The sequence below is a fragment of the Monodon monoceros genome, unplaced genomic scaffold (assembly GCF_005190385.1).
Source record: "Monodon monoceros isolate NGI ecotype Baffin Bay Population unplaced genomic scaffold, NGI_Narwhal_1 Super_Scaffold_16, whole genome shotgun sequence".
NCBI classification, from domain to species: Eukaryota; Metazoa; Chordata; class Mammalia; order Artiodactyla; family Monodontidae; genus Monodon; species Monodon monoceros.
In genome coordinates this window covers 112,834,414-112,851,903 of record NW_021703772.1, presented here as the reverse complement: position 1 = coordinate 112,851,903, position 17,490 = coordinate 112,834,414, and positions in this window count along the sequence as shown.

The following is a 17,490-nucleotide window of genomic DNA, read 5'->3' as shown; positions in this document are numbered from 1 at the left end:
CGCGCAGGCTCAGCGGCCATGGCTCACGGGCCCAGCCGCTCCGCGGCATGTGGGATCTTCCCGGACTGGGGCACGAACTGGCATCCCCTGCATCGGCAGGCGGACTCTCAACCACTGTGCCACCAGGGAAGCCCCTTCCTGCCTTTTCAACAGGAGTCCCGCCTTTCCATGTTGCACTGAGCCCCGTAAATGCTGTAGCCAGCCCTACCTGCAGAGCACATTCAAGTCATCCCCTCCTGTAATCACTTCACTCCACAGCCAGGGCCCTTGCCTGGGACACCAAGGGCTGTCATTGCTGTATCAGCTGCCATCCTGCCTTTCCCTCTTTTGTCCTTTTCTAGTGACATATGTCAACCCCACAGGATTGACTTTGTAACTGGAAAGCTCACAACTGGAAGATGTCAGTGTTGTATTTGATTTGCATCGCACACAGTAGGTGCTCAGTAAATTCTTGTTGAATGCCACTGATTTACCCATAAGGCCCGCGAGGCCGGGGGCTGGGTCTTACACTCCGGGCATCTCTCACAGTTGGCAGCACGTGACCTTGCGTGGAACAGGGACACAGTGACTATTTGGCTGCTGGTGAAGATCTGGTTTTTGGCATTTTGGGCAGGAAAACCCTTCTCCGTGGGTAGTGCAAGGCCAGTTCTGGCTCTTGCTCTGGTCTCAGTGATTCAATGTGGAAAATAAAGATGACTGGTAGGTCCAGAATGCTAGTGTTAGAAGGGACTTTAGACAAATTCTCTCATTTCCTAAATGAAGGAGTAGAGACAGAGAAAGGCTAAGCGACTCATCCAAAACACAAAGTGAAGAGCTGTCGCCTCTTCTCCACCCAGCACCACCTCCTCCTTCCCGATTTCTGCACGTGGTCCAGGGATCACAGGCCCCTACCTCTCAGCACGTTCCATCTCTCTAGCCATGGTGATAGATTTGGGGGCCAGCCTGACACCTAAGGGAGGCCAAGCAGTGTGAATATCAAGGCTTTTGCTAGGCGTGAGGGGAGGCGGACACTCTCTGCTTGGCACCAGGGATGTGAGGACATGCAGGGTGGGATTGCTGCAGCCATTCCTGATATCCTGCAGCGACTGAGCCTGTGGAGCAAGCCAGTGTACTGGCAATGATCATGACAGAGAATGGCACCAGAGCCTGAAGCCGTTGTTAATTGCTGGATCAACCTGCACCTGAAGCCTACAAAGCTACAGGAGTTTTCATTTACGTGGACCAACAAATTCTCTTTTTCAAAGGTGTTATTATTGAAGCCAGTTTGTTTGGGAATTTCTGTTCCTAGCAATATAGATGGTATGGACAAATTCCCAAAAAGAAAAAAACAAAGGTAAGGTAAATAATTCAAAGACACACAGAGGCAGGTCTCTTGACTCCCTACCCAGTGGCCACAGCAATAACCCTGCCATAATGCCCCCAGATACGTAGTTTTTGAAATCACTCGTCTGAAGTAATGCTGCTGGTAATAGGTATGGTGGTAAGTCAATGGCAGCAACAGCAAATCTAACAGATTGTACATTATTACTACATCGTGAATGAATCAAGCATTCCAACTGCTCCCCTGTCAGGGCCAGAAAAGGCAGGTCTGAGTCTTCCCTGTGACACTGTAGTGCTCCGCACTTAGAACAGTGACAGCAGGTAGTCTCACCCAGGCAGAGCGTCTACGGAGGACAGCACCATTGGGAGGGGACCTTGAGATTTCACAAGGCCACCGGGAGGGAGTACAGGCAGCAGTACGTGGTCAGCTCAGGGCGCTCTGCCCTCAATACGTGCCAAGCGATGGGCCACAACTGGCCATGACTGGCCTTCCGCTTGCTGCCTTAATTAATTAGCACAGTGTGGTGGAGAGCACCGGACCTCAGTCTCCCAGAGCGATGGGTTGAAGAGCTAGGTCAGCCCTCTCACCTCCCGTCCAGGCACGCCAGGCAGAGGCGCCCGCGCTGCGTCAGCTCAGCTCCCCTCCAGGCCACTGGGTCACCACACCCTACAACATCCTGTAGCTGTTGAGGATCAGGGCCCCGGGTCCCACAGTCTCCCCTCCAGGCTGGGTGCATTGGAGGGGCCAGAGGAGAGAGGAAGAGCCGCGACACCTCTCTGATTTCTCCAGGTGCTCTGAAGGGGTCTCTTCCTGAAGCCCTGCTGACGAGGCAGCCAGATGAGATGCTTAGGAGCAAGGCCAAACCGCATGGAGCTGGGTGCAGCTCGCCACCCTTGGGGGCCACCCGGGCTCCAAGGCAGTAGAAAATGGGGGGGGCGCACCCTGAGGGCCATGGCATCCACAAAGGCCTTGGGAGTGGGCAGCACCCGGGCGGGATCGGAAGGATGGGCAAAGGGAACAGGGAGGAGGTGGAAAGACACACAGCTGGTGGAGGACGTTGGGTCAATCACACCAGCCATTGCAAAGGCACAGCCTGTGGGGCCCAAGCATCAGCCTGGCAGGTTGCTGAGCCCCTGGCCAGGCTAATGAAGCGCGTCTCCCACCAACTGGAGACAGGGAGCTTGCAGAGCTGAGAGCCCCATGAAAGGGCCTGGATTCTGACGACAGGCAGGCTGGCAGGGCTAAGGGCCAGGGGCAGTGGCATGGAGCCCCCAGGGCCTGGTCCCGGCAGATGCTATGGCCCCAGGAGGCCCTTCCTTACCGTAAGCAAAGATTTCCTTAGTTTCTTTGACTAGTCCCTTGGTCAAGTTCCCTAACCTTCCTGAGCCTCAGTTTCTTCCTCTGTAAAATGGGTAGGTTACCTGATGGCATTGCTTTGCATAACCCCTGAGGTCACGGGCCTGGCACAGGTAAATGCTCTCCAAATGCAAGTTTCCTGCCCCCTCACCCAGCTCCCCGTGGACCCCTCTGGTTTTCTCTAGTTTTTCAGCCACTCTGCAACCACGCAATGCCTGCTCTGGGCCGAACAGAGCTGCCTGGCTAAATCAAGACCACACTCTATCGCCAGGCACTAAATCTCCCCAGGGGACACTCCTCACTGCAGCCGTAATGCTGCCAGCTCCAGGCAACATGACTGCACCATAGGGCAGGCTCCCCACACTGCAAGGTTTAAAGGGCCAGCTCACAGCCTCCCGGCTCCAGCTGGGCCCAGCCTTACGTAGGCACAGGGTGCTGGCGACCGCAGCTACAGCCGCAGAAACGAACAAGCAGAGATAGATGGCAATGTGCGTTAGGGGATCAGGGCTCAGGCTCAGTTCCCAGGCTGGCTGCTTCTTGGCTGTGTGACCTTGGGCAAGTTAGGTACCCCCTGCCCCCCAGGCTTGGGGTGAGGACACTCCGGTGATGAACCATCATCGTTCACCAAGCACCCACCACGCACATCACTTCTCTGGGTCCTCGCAGTTTCCTGGGGAAGAGTTTGTTATTACCCCTAATTCCCAGAGGAGGAATAGAGCTGGATGTCTGCTTGTTTCGGCTGCTTTATCGACAGTCACGATAGAACCTTGGGCATTTGGCCTGTGCACTGGGCAGGGCGGGGGATGGGCCGGGGCCCAAGCATCAGAGGTCTTGGCGGCTGTGTCTGCCGTTCCCGCCCACCGGGACCTGAGGCTCCGGTCAGGTGGAGCCCCACTTGCCCACAGTGATGGTCAACTCAAGGATGTATCTTGAGCTGGCTTTCCCTTCTCTTCTCACTTTCTGGACCCCTCACTCTAGCCGCTGGTGACAATTCCCAAACCAACCACCACCTGCGTGCTGGCTGTTGGCCGTGCATGCAGGGACCCCAGGCTAAGACAGTGAGTGATCTTACTGTATATATAATTTTTTAAAAAATTTTTTGGCAAAAAGAAACACACACACACACAAAAATTTTTTTTAATTTGTCATATGCTTATTTAGATGCTATAGGTTTAGCTTCAGTGTCACGCCCCAGTGGCAGTAGGGTCATTATCACATTGGATTCCTCTTTATCAGTCAAGGAGAAGAAACAGTGAGGGAAAGATATATTACCATCACCAGCAAGGTGTATTCACCTTTCACTGATTTTCCAAAAGCTCAGCCTAGGAAAACGGTCTTAGATTTTTAGAAAACTTTTAAGTTGAAACAATTTTAGATTTACAGGAGAGTGGTAAATGTGATAATAGAGTTCTTGTTATACACAGTTTTTGGATTGCTTTTTCCCCTTCACGTGGTATCCTGATTTCCCATGTGAATGGGAGACCCTGCCAGCAGCCACCCCAGGAATTGGCCACAGCCTGTCTTGGGGAGCCCCAGACCGGCCATCTACTAGTGTACACATGCGTGGGCACCTGTTTGCAGGCCGTGAAGGCAAGGAGGACTCACTGGGACCACGTGGGCTCCCTTGATCCTGGAGGACAAGGTCCTCATTCTTCCTATGTGCATGCTTGTATCCGGATTTCATTTCTAGAACAGCCAGCGCATCTCGCCACCCAAGACCAGCAGCAGAGGATATCAGCGTGGAGAGCTGAGAGAAGGGGGTCCTCACGACCCTCCCACTGGCTCTGTGACACAGCACACTTTCCTGCTATGTGCAGACCATTCCAACTGACTATTGTTAGCAAGTTTTGAGAAGTATCATCTTAACGGCTGCCTGATATTTGGTCTAAGGAATGTGTCTTAGTTTATTGAACGAAACCCCTTTTAGAAGAAGACTTGCCGGTTTCTTCCGTGCTTCACGATTATAAGTGATGCTCTGGGAAGCAGCTCTGTGTATGAAGCTTTTCCTGTATTTCAGATGCAAACCGGGAAGCCCTCGCCCCCCACCTTCAGCTCCCAACCCACCGCCCTAGACCAGAGATGCTAGAGTTGGAGGGGCTCTGGAATCCATCCTGACCACCTCTGCAGTCACAGCTGGTGAAACTGAGGCACAGAAGGGGGAGATCACATGGACGGTTAGCCGCAAGCACCCCAGCTCCCCCCCAGAGCTGCCCCCGTCTGAGTTGGCCCACAGGAGTGAGAGCCCACCTCGAAGCAGGTGGGTGATGTGGGGAGGGGCAGCAGACAGAGAGGGTCAGAGGGAGAGCGAGGGCGGAGGAGGGGGTTACAGCTCCCAGCAGCAGCCGTGGGACGCTCACCGCCAGGACCTCAGGAGGGAGCCAGGCCCTGCTCTCCACGGCTCTCTGGGGAGCCCGACCTGCGAGGGCCCTCAGGACCCACCTTGGACTCCCAAGGGCAGAAGCAGCCATATCACAGGCCCTGTCCCTGGGACGCGGGGAGGATGAATCCCAGCCACTGCGCCCGGCTTTCCCTATGATGGGGTAGGGGCCCCAGCCTTAGAAAATCCCAAGGTCAGTTGGGGGTCTTAAAGCTTCAGGATGACCTGGGGTAGGAGTCTTCTGGCCTCCAGCCAGCGACACCCTTCTTACAGGGGCAGAGGGAGGGACAGGCCGCCGCACACCACTGCTGCAGGGCCCAGGGGCGAGGGATGAGCCACGCCCCTCCCTGTACCCGCCCAACCCCCCGCGTCTTCATCTTGTCATCAGCGTCATTACCAGCGGCGGCAGCAGAGTGAACTCAGCCAGTGAAAGTGCTGCCGGGCCAAACGGCCGCCCAGAAGGCAGTGCAACAAGCCCAAGACTCTTCCCTCCTGTGGGGGCCCAGTGGGAGCCCTGCCCCCCACGCGGACCCCTACTCCCTTGCTCCCCAAACTGAGGTCCGGGGACTTACAGCATAAGCATCACCTGCGGATGTCTGAGCAATGCAAATACTTAGGCTCCGCGCAGACCAGCTGAACCACTAACAAGATCTGTGCCCATGAAGTAAACGTTTTATGTCAGAGCAGCGTTCGAGTTTCAGAAAAGTGTACGGGATTTTCAGAGCAGAGTCTGAGGGTTCCCATATACTCCACAGCCCGTCTCCACTACGGTGATTCTGAGCACATCAGGACTTGAGGCACCCCGTTCTTCTCCCTGCCTCTGTCCCTCCCCATCCCCCATCTATCCCTCTCCGAATCCCAAGGCTGAAGGACAGTAGCTTGTCAAGTCTCCTCCACTCCCTGGGACCCTGTGACCTCGCAGGGCGCTCGGAGAGCCCAGGCCCCATTCACGGAGCGTCTGCTCTGTCCCTGAGACGCAGTGACACACCTCACATACGCTGTCCTGTAATTCTCAAGCATCTTTACGAGGCAGCACTGTTAACCCAGCAGAGACACAGAGGTTAAAGCAAAGCTGGGATTTGAACTCAGATCCACTCCCCCACCATCTAAGCTGGGGGACTTCCCTGGTCCGCACCGTCTCAGCCTGGTTCTGGGAGCTCTGGTCCAGCCCGCGGTGAGTTTCCCAGTCGGCCCTCCCCGGGGACTTTCTGGTCTGCAGGGCTTTGAGGGAGAGGCTGACCCTCCCCGCAGGACACTCAGGGTCAGGGAGTGGCCTCAGCTGCCCCTGTCCAGCGCGGCTGCCCAAACTCAGGTGCCCACAGGTGCCAGATGCTCGTCTGAACTGGTAGGCAGGCCTTCCATGGCCGGGTGGACAGAATGTCCTGGTGGGGGCAGACTCTCGGGGCAGGGGGGCTTCACCACCGCTCAGCTGACTGAGTAGTTCTCCCTCTGGGGCAGGGCAGGGGGACGGCTGGGGAGCGCGGGACACCAAGTCAATGGGAGAGAGGACCCTCTGAAGCAGGCTTCTGGCCGTTTGAGGACTTTACCAAGAAATAGGTGCCCTTCCTGTTGGGAAGCCTTCCTGAGTGGAGGCCCACTCACGCTGTTCACAGATTCATCTATGAATGACCATCAATGACTGTCATTCTTAGTCTTCCCATGTGATGGGCAAGGAGGCCTCCGGTGGGTGGCAACACGTGGACTGGAACATCCTGGATTGGAACTGTGGCCCCTCCACCCCCGCCAGGCCCACTGTCTGGACCACATTACATCATCTTGCTGACTCAGTTTCTACATCTGTGAGATGGGCTTACAGCATCTGCTTACTTGCCATGGCTCACACACCCTGACTTTGTGACTCTTCGTGCCATAAATAAGACCACAACAGTAGCCACTAAAACTCATGCTTATAAATCGTTTTAAAGCTGATAAGGACACACAGAGGGGAAATATCTAAGAACGTGGATTGCTGACAACATGGCAGACTGAGTGAATGTGGACTCCCCTGCCCACCACCTTCTGATGCAAGCATAGGGAAATGCTGCACACAAGCCAACGTGACATTTAAAAAAGATTTCAAGTGCAGAGCCGACCTTAAAAGAAAGGGAGTTTCCAGGGCCAGTAACAAAGAGAGACCACAGCTGTTTCAGCTGCCCATGGGGTTAGAGGTGGGGGGCAGGGTGCAGTGCTGGGGCTGGCGTTTAATATCCAGGTTGGGGCAGGAGATATGGCCTGGGGCCTGAGCAGGTGGGAGGCTGGAGAGGGGACCTTTGCAGAAAGCTAGACCACTGGAAAGGCAGCCACTGTTTCTGAAAACGAGACTAACCCAGAAAAGGGGGTGCATTCCCTTTGCTCAGGGCTCTGAATGGGATTTTTAAAGCCTCCGGGAGAAGTTGAAAGCTCAAGCTTGTGCCAGGTGGAAGTGTGGGCCTTAAAGGCATGCCAGCGGCAGGCCTCAAGCAGGAACCCTAAGCCGAGAAATTAACATAAAAGCCGGTCCTCGAAATTAAAAACCATTGAATGGCCACAGCTGAAAAGAGAATTGGTGAACTGGAAGAAAAAAGTGTGATAGGTAGAAAAATGTTGATTGCATGGAAGCCTGATCAGACATGGGGAATCCATGTGTTTCAGAATATTAGGCTAAGAAAGAAAAATGTAGGTCTTTGTGTGAGTGTGTATGTGAGTGTGAGTGTGTGTGTGTGTGTGTGTGTGTGTGTGTGTGTTGGGGGTGGCACAGGTAACGTGGATACCGTGGTGGACATCTGTTAAGAGATGACAGTCGTGACCTTGCTTTGAGATGATTTCTTATACGGTAGGACGTTTTTCCAGCATGTTTCACAATTTAGGTAGCTGACTTGATGTATTTTTGATAATTCTATCAAATCTCCAGCAATTATATTTCCCCCCTCCTGGGAGGTCAGGACCTGATGTTGGGACATTGGGGGTATTCAGGGCCCCCATTAGTGGCCTGCCCTATTCTCACATCCAAGGGAGGGAGCCTGGACTAGGGCACTGCTGGCTGATGGGAAAATGAGCCCATCAGAAAGGCACCCCTGCGGCTCCCGCTTCACATGCTTCCCCAACACTCCAACCTCCCGATTTTCATCTTTCTGTCATCATCTTAACAGCCGTGAAGAGGCACCACTTTGGAAGGTTGCTGGGCGAGGGGTAGCAACTGTGCCCCCATCTCGTCAGTCATGATTCTGCCCCACCCTGGACCACACCCCCAAAAAAGTCCATATGTTTTTCTGAACTAAGCAAACGCTATGGCAAAGTTATTGTGCCTTTTAAAAAGGTTTGAGACCAAGCTTTGTAACACATCCAAGGAAAAGTTCTCACCAGGAGCAAAATCCATCCCTTTCTGGAGATCGAGGGTAGGCACCCCAACTCTGCAGCGGTGTATGCCCTTGTGCTCGGTGCCCGAAAGCCTGGGTGACCTTGGGCAAGTTTCCTAACTTCTCTGAGTCTCGTCTCCGCATCTGGCAAATGGAGATACAAAATAATGCCTAGCTCCTGGGGGCGAGGATTAAATGAGATGATGCCCACAAACGAGAAGCTGTCTTGTTGCTGTTCTTGTTGTATTAGTAATTTTTTTTCAGCCGCACCACACGGCATGCAGGATCTTAGTTCCCTGATCAGGAATTGAGCCCGTGCCCTCTGCCGTGGAAGCGCAGAGTCCTAACCACTGGACCGCCAGGGACGTGCCTGTATTAGTATTAATAGCTGATGGCTGGGGGAGGGCTCCAGCCATCAGCACTGCTCTGCTGGGCTGAGCCCAGGATTTGAGATGATGCCTGCCCTCTGCCTGCTCTGTGGTTGCCCAGAGGGGTTGCTCTTTTAGATCTCACAGCTGCCAGATCACTCTTTAAAACTCATGAGTCTTGTCACTACCCTCTCCCCAAACTTTCAAGGCTCCCCAGCCCAGTTCAGTTGGAAGCCAGTCTACTCTCTGTGTCCTGTGAGGGACGAGCCAGCTTTTCTCTCCAAACTCAATCCTTGCTTCTCTTCTCTCACTCACCACATTCCAGCCACACTCAACCTCAGGGCCTTTCCACATGCTATTTCCCACCCCAGAACGCTCTTTCCCTTGTTTCTGCAAGACTGACCCTCATCTTTCTGATTTCTCATTGGATAGATCTTCACTGACTGCTCTGTGTAAACCCCCCCTGACCAAACCAGTATTGTCTGCCTCTGCAGTCTGTTCCTTTCCTTTAAAGCCCTGGCCACTGGGTCATTACGCCCTAGGTGTCCATTTATATGGGTGCAGCCCTCCTCCGTGGACTGTGCATTCCATGAGGGCAGAGACCACATCTGCATTATCGTCTATGTGTCCCCAGGACCTGATGCAACGCCTGGCACAAACTGGGGGATCAGGAATCTGGGGTTAGAGGAGACTGAATTAAAAAAAAAAAATACTGTGTACTTTCAAGTTTGGGACTAACTGGGAGGTTAAAATTATGGCAGATGGAGATAAAACCACCAGTTTTAATGAGAAGAGGTGGACCGGAGTTTGTGGTTAGGTATGTGACAGACTCTAATTGGACTTGCCCCAGTCGCTGGCAGCTCTGAAAAGCTTAGCCGTGTGTGCCCTCCCTGTGGCTGGGCTGTCCTCATGCTGAGTCCCCCAGGCAGGTGGCCCGTGCCCCCTCTGTGGTGAGAAGTGGGGCAGGAGGCCAGGGATGCTGGGGAAAATTCCACCTCCTGGGACCTGAGGAAAGGGGAATGCATTCTACCCTCAAGATACATGAGAAACGGATGCTGGACAAAACCCATGTAGACTGAGGGAGTGAAAGACATGAGCTGATAGAGCCGTGGGTCAATTCAGGTCGGGGGTGGGGGGTGCCTGGTGCGTCCTGAAGGAAGCAGCACAGCTCCGGAGAGGTGGCCAAGGTGAGCCCAGCTAGAAGCACCTGGACACCCTGGGCCTGGCACTTGGGCGCCTCCCCCAGGTCCTAGGCGTCTAGGGGTGGGGACGGGGGAAGGAGTGGCAGTGTTTGGAAGTGAGTCCCCTCCCTGTTCACCACAGCCACGGGACCAGCCACATGCCCCTGCTTTCCAGGCGGATATTCCGGAGAGACCAGACCCTGTGATTAGGGGAGTGAGTCACGGGAGGTTTAGGAGTGCTAAGGACAGAGGGAAGGTGCCAGGACTGTCTGCAAACACTGAAAGGAGGGAGCTGGGCACCAAGGAGGTGACAGCTGACTCAGAAGACAGAGATGGCACTTGGGTGTCCATAGAGCCCCACGAACCCACGTGCTTGTGTGGCCACGCCCATAAGTGGTCTGATCACAGAGGGGTTCAGAGTAAACGTACTGCGTGTTTACGGGAACACACACACACACACACAGCAGGTACACACATACGGGCTCCCCAGTGTACATTTCCAGACAAATTTCGTACAGTACACATGAACACGCGCTATGCATGTGTGGGTGTGGGTGAAGTACACGTGGGTACACAAGTCCAAAGATGACACATCTAGTTATGTACACAGCACATCACTGTTGTGGGTGTGTGTCTATAACCAGATCCACATACGAGATGAGCGTGCACGTGTGGTGCTTAGAAACAGACTTCATAGCAAGGTACCCACCTACTATACGTCACTGTGAGCAGTGTTTACACTGCAAATCGGATGCCCACATAGCAGGTGTGTATATGTGCACCCATTCCAGTGTGACGTATGTATTTTCAGACATTGCTGACCTAACATCCATTCAGTAAGGACGATAAAGCAGAACACACTCTGTTCCCTGAGGAGTGTCGCGGGAGCGTGGTCTCCCCTCCCGCACAGCAGGCACACACAGTATTTACATGAACAGTTGTGAACACTGGATCTTCCCTCTTCAGCAGCCACTGCGTGAATGGGCAGGTGATGGCGTCACAGCCAGAAGGAACAATGCGTCCCCGAGGAGACCCCGGACGAGGCGGGACCCCAGGTCTATAGTAGGAAGCAGCCTCTGGTCCAGGAGGGGACTTTCTGAGGCCGGTGACGGCACAAGGCCAGCTAGAGCCCACGCTGCTGGAACACAACCTGTGGGGAAACCAGGCCACGGGGTCTCGGCTGCCGAGGCTGGGGCATCCCTGCCCTTCTCCCCGTCTCCGTGGCCTCAGCCTGAGCTTCAGAGTCCTCTTAGTCAGCAGCAGCTCGACATACTGCAGGTGGGCACCCATCAGCATCCCCGGGAGCGGCCCCCAGGGCAGCAGCGACCATCACGCCCCTCACCCCCTCTTCAGGGCTGTTGGAAAAACTGACCGCTGCCCCTGGTCTTTCTAAAACGGTTTCTAGAGCTGCCTGGTCCAGGGAGAGACCCTCTGCTGGGCTGAGCCCTGCCGCTGGGAAGGACCCAAGGGGTATGGCTCAGAGGGACAGACGTGGCCCTCATGTAGGGCTGCGGGCACTGTGTGGCCTGGGTCACACCTCCTTCACCACCTCTTAGCCTCTTGCTTTTCTGAATCCCCCTTCTCTAAGGACACCCGTCTCAGAGGGTTGGTGGAGAAATCAATCAGCATCATTATGTTGAAAGTGATTTTTTCCTAAATTGTAAAGCCCTACGTGATTGCTGTGTGATGGCAGACAAAGAGAACTGACCACCTGATCTTCTAGGTATGGTTTTCTGGCTTTAAAATGTTTTAATTTAGGACACAGAGGATGTGGCAAACGATTACGTAAATGCCCCCATCGACCCCACTTCCTGCTCTACTTGCCCTTGTGGGTCCCCGCCCACCTTGACCCTGGACTTGGCCACGTGCCTTGTTTGGTAAGGGAGGCAGCAGAGGGTAGCTGAGCGCCTGCAGAGCAGGCCTTGCCCTCTTCAGGTGCTGCTGCCGCCCCGTGAGAGACATGGCTATCCTGCTGGGGAGCCGTGGGGGGAAGCCAGCTGCTCCAGCCGCCAGCCTTAGCTGCGCACCGGACAGGCGAGTAGCCACTGAGGACCCCGAGCCCAGCTGAGCCTCCCTCAACAGCAGAATCACGAGCAGACCAAAGCTCTGAAGTCATGAAGTTTGGGACAGTTTGGCAGTAGGAAACTGATACATAGGACATTCAAGGCACAAGAAGGTCCTGTATTCTGCCCAGAATGATAGAGAAAGTTAATGGTTTCGTCAAGTGTAGGACTCAAGCCCCCAGGGTCCCTCCCACCTTCCCCAGGCCCTGTGTCTGTTCATTCTGTAGTGCTTGAAATTTCAATGGCCCAGGAGGAAAATGATCCGGAAGGAGAATCAGAATGGTACATATAAGGGATAGTTAATGGCATTGGTATTCCAGGGTACTGGACAAGGGAAGGGCTTACAGCGTGGGTGGAAGTTTTCAGAAGAGCCAGAGGGGAAATTTTCCTGCTTAAAAAAGGAAACAGCACACGGAGGGCTCGGGCTGTGGGGCCCGAGGGACTGGGTCAGAGCCTAACGCCCCTTTGCTCAGTGCATAGCTTTGGGCCAGGTGCATGAGCAGCTGAGCTTGTCTCCATATCTGTAGGACGGTGTGCTTATGCCCTCCCGGCAGAGATGCCCACCCCCAGCCTGGGAGGATGTGGGAGATTCTCCTTCTCTCCTGGGACCCCAGCACCTCCCCCTCAGGGCTCCCAGGACAGGCAGCATGGCAGCCCCGTCTCCGAGGGTCTCGCAAAGATTCGAGGTGTTGCAGGGGCACAGGGGCTCCTGTGAGGGTGAGTCTGGGAGAGGAGGAGGGAGCCCTGTCCCAGGGCCTGTTTTCTGTCTGTCCGTCCAGAGTGCCTGGTTCAAAGGCAGCGGCAACCTGTCGAAGGTGTCGCTGACCCCGGGAACCTTGACTCTGCCAGCAAAACTCCGCAGCCACACCCTCTTCACCTCTGATGGCTGACCTGTGGCCAAGAGGTCAGGCACCCACATCAAAAAGCCGTGCTTCCTCCCGGCCAGCAGCCCTGAGGGCCCCGGTCAGCCACACCAAAGCCCGTGCGGATCAGCTGGGCTGATGGGCACCTACCGTCTGCTGGGCCTCCAGGGTCCACCATCAGCCCTCTGGGTATTGCAACAGCCTCCAGGGACTGCTCTAACAAAGTACCACCAACGGGTGGCTGAAGACAGAAGGGTATTCTCTCACAGTCCTGGAGGCCAGAAGTCCCAAAGCAAGATGTCCGCAGGGCCCTGCTCCTCTGAGGCTCCAGGCAGAACCCTTCCTCACCTCTTCCCAGCTTCAGTATGGCCTTGGGGCTCCTTGGCTGTAGCTGCATCTCCCCGATCTCTGCCCCTGTCCCCACAGGGCTTCTCCCTTGTGCCTGTCTGTCTGTCGCCCTCCAGTCGTACTGGAAAAGGGCCTACCCTACTCCAGTGGGATTTCGTCTTAACTTGACTACATCTGCAAAGACCCTATTTCCAAAAAAGATCGCATTCACAGGTATCAGGGGTTAGGACTTCAACACATCTTTTTAGAGGACACAATTCAACCCACAGCAGTTAAAAGAAAACATGGGTTTAGCCCTACAGATAACAAATGCTGGAGAGGGTGTGGAGAAAAGGGAACGCTCCTACACAGTTGATGGGAATGTAGACTGGTGCAGCCACTGTGCAGAACAGTATGGAGGTTCCTTAAAAAACTAAAAACGGAGCTACCATATGACCCAGCAATCCCACTCCTGGGCATATATCTGGAGAAAACCATAATTCAAAAAGACACATGCACCCCAGTGTTCACTGCAGAACTATTCACAATAGCCAAGACATGGAAGCAACCTAAGTGCCCATCAACTGATGAATGGATAAAGAAGATGTGGTACATGTATACCATGGAATATTACTCAGCCATAAAACGGCATGAAATAATGCCGCTTGCAGCAACATGGATGCAACTAGAGATTATCATACTAAGTGAAGTAAGTCAGACAGAGAAAGACAAATACCATATGATATCACTTATATGTAGAATCTAAAATATGACACAAATGAACCTATCTATGAAACAGAAACAGGCTCACAGACGTAGAGAACAGACTAGTGGTTGCCAAGGGGTGGGGGAGGGATGGAACGGGAGTTTGGGATTCGCAGATGCAAACTATTACATGTGGAATAGATAACAACAAGGTCCTACTGTAGAGCACAGGGAACTATATTCAATATCTTGTGATAAACCATAGTGGAAAAGAATATTAAAAAGAATGTGTGTGTGTGTATATATATATATATATATATAATATGTATAACTGAATCACTTTGCTGTACAGCAGAAATTAACACAACATTGTAAATCAACTATACTTCAATTAAAAAAATATTGAAAGAAATGGGCTGAGCACTTCTCTGTGACAATAACAATATAATAATAGTCGTAATCATAAAGCACTTACTCATCCCAGGGACCAGTCTAAGAATTTTACACATATTCGTAGATCAAAATCCTCACAACAAGCCTATGATTAAGAGTTGCTGTGTCTCTACTTCACAGTTGAGGAAACCGAGGCACAGAGAAGTTACCAATGGTCCAAGGTCACTCAGCCCCGTGGTGTAGTTGGACCAACCTTCCTCCAGCCCCTCAGCCACAGACACCTAGTGGGGGTCTTGACGGGTGGGTGCCAGCGCGTGCATTAAAGAGCTGCCCCTCCCCCTGGTCCTCGGACCTGTTCATCTTGTGGTCTGGCCACCAGTTTGGGACATTGTGAATCACGCAGCGGCCCCGGATTCTACACTGCTTCCTCTAAGGTTTTTCTTCACGGTCTTAATAACTATATCAGTGACGCGTCCCCTCAAAACGTGTCGCCAGTTGCACCTGAGCCCCTTTGAGGAATGTTCTGGGGCGGAGGGCTGCTCCCCCGGTCCCCCAGCTGTGTTTCTTCCATTGTACACACCCAGGTATGGGGATGTGAGGTGTAGACCCCACACATGACCTCAGAGTCCGTTTATGGTTACGTCAGGGGGAAACTGAGTCGCAGAAGTTGGGGTGTGTCCAGAGTCACAGAGAAGCTGGCGCAGGGCCAGGGCGGGGTCCCAGGCGGCCTTCTGGGGGGCCAGGTTCCTGCCAGTGCCCCACTCCCATCCCCATGCTGCTCTCTCCTGAAGGGGACAGTCACTGCCTGGCAGACACGTACCGTTCTGAAAAAGCCCCTTGAATGGAGACAGGGGAAGGCAGTTTGGGGACAGCCCACTCTGGGGGGCAGGGTCACACTTGGGGTAGAATTGCCCGAGCTGTACCCGTCTCCGCCCCCGTGCCAGATGTCTCTGGGATACGGCCCTGCGGTCAGCCTCCAGGCCAGGGCGGGCTGATCTGCTGCCATCCCTCCTGCCCCTGCCCGGGCCAGGGATTTCACACCCAGGAAAATAATTTCCTGGTAAGGAGATTAGGAAGCATCGGCTGCTCTCGGGAACAGGATGGGGCCCGGGTGAGGCAGGAGAGGAACAGCGGGAGAGGCTGGGGGGGCAGCTGGGGGCACGGGAGGAAGTGTCACTGTCAATCAGGGCGCTGACCCATCTAATCCAACCTCCTGGCTCTCCTGATCCCAGGGACAGATGCCGGGTAAAAGGTGCAAACTCGGCAGGCCTGGCCCTCCCCACAGGCCTGCAGGACAGGCCCCTCTGTGGAGAGCCGGCTTAATCTTGCCAAGAGGTAAGCTGTCCAAAAGGCACTCGCTCTCCGAGTCTCCCGTGCGCTTCCGCCTGCCTCACGTGCACGGCTGTGGCCAGGAATGCCAGGCACAGCGGAGTCCCCTTCGTCAGGGGACAGGATTGCTTGGTGCGGCTGCGATGGGACTAGGGCAAGAACCCAAGGGCCTGCTGGAGTTCCTGGTGAGTCTTGCCCAGACCTTGTGCTGGCCTCTGGCCTCGCTCATTCACTCATTCATTCATTCCACAAGCATGTACTGATCTGACATGTGCCAGGATCACACAGGCTCACAGTCCTGAAAAGACTTGGTAGGAAACTACATAGGATTACAGCCCCACCATCCATCCGTCCATCCGTCCGTCCATCCATGCATTCGTTCATCTCTCCATCCGGCTGTCCGTGCATCCATCCATCCGTCCATGCATTCATTCATTCCTCCAACCATCTGTCCGTCCATCTATCTGTCTGTCCGTCTACCACAGAGTAGGTTTCCAAACTGACCAGCCACCTATGTCAAGAGGCAGCAAGCCTCACCCACATCCACCCAGATTGTGCTGAGCAGCCATTCCTGGGGGAAACTGACATCCAGACGAGAGCTCTTCCTCATTCAATCCTCTTCACGTCACCTCCGCGCACACTTTTAATGAAATTCACTTCCACCAAGGAGATGCTTGGACCCCTGCAGGAGCCAGCAAAGGAATGTCCGGGGTCGTCTTGAGCACTAGGGACCCGTCCAAAGAAGAAACCACCAAGAAGATCAGCAGAATGTTGAGGACAGCAATGCCAAGCTGCAAGGGGCAGGGGGGCGGGGAGAGAGGACCCGGCAACCAGGGCCCAGCCCTTCCATGTTCACGCGGATTTGCCTGGAGGTTCATTCTTGGTGCCAATGGATAAAAGGACGTGCCAGGCATCTCAAGGACCCTGGAGTGGAGCGACAGAGTCTTCCATGTCAAGGACTGTGGGGCACTTGTGGGAACAGGGGTGTGCTTGAATTTGCGACTGGATGGGAAACTCCAGATGCTTAGGTGTTGTATGTATCAGTGCTGGCCTGTGGCAAAACTATGAGATGAGTGGCTCGTCTTCAGTCCAGTTGGGTCCGGTCCAATGAATCACATGCTTCCTGTGTTGCTCTGGCGGACAGTGTCAGCTCCATGGTGGGAGAGGTTATAGGGCAAGCGGTGTGTGAATTTGGCATTCCCCTGGGCTTCTCTTAGGGCCCATGGAATGTGGCCTGGCCTTCCTCTAGGACAGCACAGGAGATATGGAGCAGCGTTAGGCTCACCAGTGAGCCTTAGGCTCACTCAGCTTATTAGCTGAGTGACCATGGGCAAAGTTTCTTAATTTCTCTTTGCCTCAGCTTACCTATATATAAAACGGGGGTAAGATTACAGGGGTCATTTGGGCTGTTCACAAATACTCTAGTTCTCCTTCTGGACACATGGTAGGACTGTACTTCTCTACTTTTTTTTTCTTCAAAAGACAATATATTCTTTTAGACAGTCTTGGAACACTCAGAACGGTAGTTTTGTTTCCCTACCTACTTTGAACCTAGAAATAGCTTTGCGAATTCCTTTAGCCAATGAAGTGCTAAGTGATTTGCCACACCATCACCACTCTCTTGGTGACCAATGAAATGACCATGAAAAGCAGAGGCCCCTTGACGACCGGCACTGGACATGTAGCAAATGCAAGAAATCAACTTTTGTTGCTCTCAGCCACTGAGATGTTGGGATTGTTTGTTGCCGTGGCATAACCCAGCCTAAATTGATGGACACACTTAGCAGCGTTATGGGCTGAATTATATGCCCTCAGAATTCATATATTGAAGCCCTTCCCCCCAACGTGATGGTATTTGGAGGTGGAACCTTT